This window comes from Onychostoma macrolepis, chromosome 13 (genome assembly GCF_012432095.1).
Source record: "Onychostoma macrolepis isolate SWU-2019 chromosome 13, ASM1243209v1, whole genome shotgun sequence".
Classification (NCBI taxonomy): domain Eukaryota; kingdom Metazoa; phylum Chordata; class Actinopteri; order Cypriniformes; family Cyprinidae; genus Onychostoma; species Onychostoma macrolepis.
Window position 1 is genome coordinate 12,637,006 of NC_081167.1, and position 6,000 is coordinate 12,643,005.

Below are 6,000 nucleotides of genomic sequence, written 5' to 3' on the forward strand. Positions count from 1 at the left end.
GAAGATATTTTGTAAATTTCTTACCGTAAATATATCAAAACTAAATTTTTGATTCGTAATATGCATTACTAAGAAACTTCATTTGGACAACTTTAAAGGCGATTTTCTCAATATTTCGATTTTTTTGCACCCTCAGATTCCAGATTTCAAATAGTTGTATCTCGGCCAAATATTGTCTGATCCTAACAAACCATACATCGATGGAAAGCTGATTTAGGCAGCTTTCAGATGATATATAAATCTTAATTTTGAAAAATGTACACTTAAGACTGGTTTTGTGGTCCAGGGTCACATATATACAGTGTTGGGGAGTAACTAGTTACATGTAATGGAATTATGTAATTTAATTACGAAATAAAAGTAATTGTAATTAGTTACAGTTACTAAGAAAAAATGTGTAATTAAATTACAGTTACTTATGAAAATGTTAAGGATTACAAAGGGTGTTACATCTGATTTTTTTCACACACACTCCCACATGCAGATTTAATTGATTGCTTTCATAAATTGCAGTGACTGCTCTAAAATATGAAACACCAATGTTTCAGGAGTTTAGAACATGCTTATCCGATAACTCTTATATTTCCTATATGGGTTTATGTAAATGCATTTTCTTTTTTTTTTTTTTTTAAGATTAACTGTTTTTTTTCTAAGGCATTGTTAGATTCCAGTGTTTCCTGTCATAGCTATGCAAAGATTTGATTTAAAAAAACAGGATCATAGCTATTTGCCTATTTCTTCACTGTTAAAAATTGCTGTTAATTTACGGCAGAATTTCAACAGTATAATCCTGTTATGTTCAAAAGCAGTACATTACTGTTTTTTTCGTTTTTGTGAAATGACGTAGACACAATATAACGGCATTCTACTGTATTTATAACTCGAAGGAAATAAAACATTACTATCCAGTATTTTTGTAAACTGCAGTGAGCACGCCGGGACTTTCATCCGTCTTGTTAACAGGTCAATTCCCCTTTGCTTTGCGCGATTTCATAGACAAAATACATTACATTTGCTACTGCAACTAATCTGTATAGTGGATATCGGAAGTGACACTATCTTTTATTTGCTCTTTTCAGTGATAAACGCGCCAAATGCGACATCATCGAGTGCAACTGGATTTCTGACTCTGTGACTCGGATTATATTATTCCCAATTACAGGGTGAGTTTCATTCGTTATGAGATAATTCCTATGCAAAGTTAAGTTTTCAAACACTGTTGCATTGAAATTAGGGGTGTGCGATACTGCAAATTTTGGTATCGATCCGATACCAAGTAAATACAGGGCAAGTATCGCCAATACTGATACCGATACCGATACTTTTTCCTTTTTAATAACATACATTTAAATGACCAATTATACTTTGAAAATTAACAATAACTTATGTTGATATGACTAAAATATTACATTCACCTTAAAGCTATGTGGATATTATTTGCCTTTCTGAAAGGAATTGGCAAGCAGAGGAGCCCAGAATATGAAAGCAATGCATAAAGTTTCGTGTTAAGCATTTTCCTCCCATAGAAAAGAGTTATAAAGAAAAAAAAAAAAAACTTAACGTAGCCTAATGCATTAAGAAAGTAATATTGAAAGGCCAACTCAGTATACTGAAGATGCAAACTATATGCAGGCAAGCAGCCCATGATATGAACGCAAAGTGCATGCATGTTAAGTGTTTTCCTCTGATAGAAAACCTTTATAAAGAAAAAACAACAACGTGGCTTAATGGTTGAAGACAGTAATACTGTAAAAGGCCAAATTCGGTAAATTTAATGGGTCTGGCTTCCAGTCTCATCCGCTTCCAGCAATTTTTAACTGTACAAAACAGCTCGTTTTGCTGCTTGCTTGGTAGTGCAAACTGGTGTTTCTTACCATATTATTTTAATGAATTATCTTAATTATAAACACACGGTGGATAGCATAAACAATTTTACTCATGATTTCCCTACCGTGCCTAATGAAGTGGAAGTCTCGCACATTCAGTCTATGAAAAAAGCTTACTTCCACATTGAAAAAGGTGAATAAGTTTGGTGCTGTTGCCACAGCAGCGAATTTCTACCGTTCCATCTCTCGCTGTAGCCAATAATATCCGCTTGCGCTTGGAGCCGCTGAGTCACGTAGTGGCATAACAAAACACTAAAGCAGGGGAGGAGCAGTAATGTTTGCATACAAGACGTGAAAAGAGCGGTATATAAACACTCAGATATGTCTATTCTTTGTTGAATGTATTAAGCAATATATTAAGTGTAGAGGAGAGAAAATTAACCTAAAGTATCGATCTAATCAGGCTAGTATCGATCCGATACTGATACCAACGTTGGTATCGATATTATCGATATTAGGATCGATCCGCCCACCCCTAATTGAAATCACATCGATGTCTCTGTAACATGCTGAAATGGCCGGTGTTGTTTGCTAATAGGCTATCAGTTTGCAGAATTTGCTAACGCGTTAAACCTCCACTGTTTGAAAAAAACAAACGAACAAACTCAAAATTTCGGTGTCATTGTGATTGCAAATTTGGGTAAGCATGTTCTTGTATGACATGCTTATTCTAAGGGGGATTTTTACTGTTGTGCTTATATTGTTTTTATGTTGGTTATGTTTTTGCATCAATCCATGTTGGTTTTGTATTTAAAGTGATAGAATACTTATTAGCTGGATTTCTGAATCGGAAATCATATGCTTGGAGCACTTAAAATGTAAACACCAAAGCTAAGTATGAGAACCAATGTTTTCATGTGTAAAGCTAGCATGTTTGAAATTGAGTTTTTATTTACCATGCACTTGTGTGGACTTTCAGTGGATGGGCTTTCTTTGTTGTCTGAATATAAATGAAAATAAATTTTACAATACACAATTTACAGTATACACATTTTGACTTAAAGGTCTGTCCAGACCAGTCCATGTTGAAATGCTTTTCTTATGTTAGAAGTGCTGAACTCTGTGACTGTTTACAATGATTTTAGTTTTCTTTGCATTCAATTGTAATCTGGCAATGTCAAATTAATGTTATGTCAATGCTGAAATTAAATGTGAATTAAATTAAAACATTAAATGTGTTTTTCTTTTTAAAGGTTCAGGTGAAACACCAGGAAGAAGAATCCAGCACTGGATGATCAGCCTTGAGGAGCACATCATTTGTGAGGGCATCCAGCCAGCTTTTCTGTCTGGGCTTGCAGCTGATTTTTCTACTTACAACAATTTCAATCTTCAATACCAAGCTGAAGACGCATGCATGTTGGAAATTATTCAAAGGTTAGATACTTGGATGCATACATTCAATTCACTTCACATTTTATTTCTATATCACTTTTACAATACATATATTTTTAAAGCAGCTATACAGAAAATGTATGTTTCATTGAAACATTTGGCCCTAATAAACAGGGAATAGCATCAAATAGAGAAATTTCCTATCAAATATTTGAGCCCCAGTGAGCAGTAGGTGAATGTCAAGGAAATAAAATGTCTATCGGTGGTGAGGTGTTGGTGGAAACCTTGAAAGGAAGCAGATTCATCTAGGACCCATCCTTCATCATTAAAATGATGATCATGTGCATATGTTACAGTTCTGTCAGACATGGCTAAAATAGTAGGGTATAAGATGTGTTATGTCAATGCTTGAACAAAGAGATATCTTTAATCTAGACTGAAACACATCATTCAGTCCAAAAGATCTGAGTGTTGGAGCTTCTTAAGAAAGCTTTCCTTTCCTGACAAAGTAAAGTGAAGTGTTCTTGATACAAGAATATAATTTTATATACTTTTAATATTTATATGTTATCCGTGAGTACCCTTTTTGGCAACACTTTAGAATAGGGAACACTTATTCACCATTAACTACGACTTTTCCCTCAATAAATTCCTAATTTTCTGCTTATTAACAGTTAGTAAGGTAGTTGTTAAGTTTAGGTATTGGGTAGGATTAGGGATGTAGAATAAGGTCATGCAGAATAAGGCATTACTATGTGCTTAATTAGTGCTAATAAATGGCTAATAGTCTAGTAATATGCTAGCTAATAAGCAACTAGTTAAGAGACCCTAAGATAAAGTGTTACCATCTTTTTTCCTCCACACTAATTCTAAACACACACATTTGTTTTTCAGGTGGTTCATCGAGATAAATCCGGAAAAGGGACCAGGGCTGGAGGAGTCATATCAAAGTGGACGGGGAAGGTCACCCAGAAAAAGAAAACCGTGAACCCTCGTGTCTGCAGTCTACTTAAAAAAATTTATGGATTTTGAGTTGGACTTTATACAAGTATTACACACCACAGACCACACACTCACATCACACACACACGTTTGTTTTTGTGAAAAGTGGGGACATCCCATAAGCGTAATGGTTTTATACTGTAAAACTGTATGTGCTATTGCCCTACACCTAAACCTACCCTTTACAGCGAACTTTGTGCTATTTCAGATTTTCAATACACTCCATTTTGTGTGATTTATAAGCCTTTTGAAAAGTGGGGACATGGGGTAATGTCCTGAAAAGTCACCTGCTCCTTGTAATACCTGTCATTACACAAATTTATGTCCTCATTTGTCACAAAAATGTGCGCACACACCCACACACACAGTCTCTTGATCTCTATTTTTTCAGGTATTCATTAATTTCTATTCACTCAAAAACATTTACTCAGGTGTTCTCTAAGTTTTTCACTTAATCTTTGTGTCCAGAGTTATTTTTTTGGACAGCCTGCATGACCTATTAGAATTAATTGTTAAAGAGTTAAAGCAATTTATTTATCATTTATACAGTTGAAATGTACATTTATTGTCATAAATGTAATAAGCTTTGGGCTTTATTTTACAATTTGTTTTCATTTTGTACCAATGTTCTGTAAGTCAGAATCTGATTTGGGGAATATGTTGAGTTTATTTCTGTTATGACCACTTCTTCCCCTTAAATTTCAATTATTGTCTTTAATGTTTTTTCTAAGAAAGTTTTTTTTTTTTTTTTTTTTAATAAAGCAAAACAAGTTTTGAATCAACACTTTAAAGCTGCTTTACTTGTGTTACATTTCAAGTCACTATTTCAAAGGGTACAAATATATATTAAAAACCAAGAAGAAAATGTTGTCCTTTTTACTAGCAGGCCATTATTCAATAGCGTACACAATGGCATAGTATATTTGTATTGTAGTTTACACATTGTTTGTTTAGTTGTGAAGAAGAGCAAAAAAAGTATTTGCGAAAACAGTAGTCAACTGTAAATTTCACCAACAGTAAGACACAGTTAATTTTACAGTTCCTTGCTGGCAACCAAGCTGCCAGTTATTTACTGTTTTTTAATAAACAGTAACCAACTGTAATTTTACCCAACAGTAAGATACTGTTAATTTTACAGTTCCTTGCTGGCAACCAAGCTGCCAGTTATTTACTGTTTTTTAACAGGACAATTTTTAACAGTGTTGTTATGATTTTAAATATGTATTTAACCTCAGAATGATTTTAAAGTAAGTCTGATTTTGTGGTGGCTGTTCTTCAGAGGGGACAGGATGCCCATCTTCCACAAGTTGGTATGATTCTTTAGGTTATTCTTGAAATAGTCTCGGCGGTTGTGTAAAACAACACCCTTTTTACCTTGTCAAAAACAGCTCTGTTCACAGCGACTCATTTCGGTGCATATCTCTTTACATGCTAATGAGCTCTGCTCACCCAGCCCCTGTGGAAGAGCAAAGGCGATTCGCAAATAATCATAAAAAATATAAAGTGTGAGACTTCTTCTGGAGGTGCAGCTGGATCATGAACAATGGGTACTGATCCATCCTTGAGTTTTAACTTTTTAACAAAACCTGCCTTGAATTGTCCCTCATTTAGAAAGCAGTCTGGAGTAAAATGATTTGCACAGCTAGACATAAACAAATTTAGTGAAAGTGAAGTGACGTGTGGCCAGATATGGTGACCCATACTCAGAATTTGTGCTCTGCATTTAACCCATCCAAGTGCAAACACACCGTGAACACACATCATTTTTATCATTGTAGGT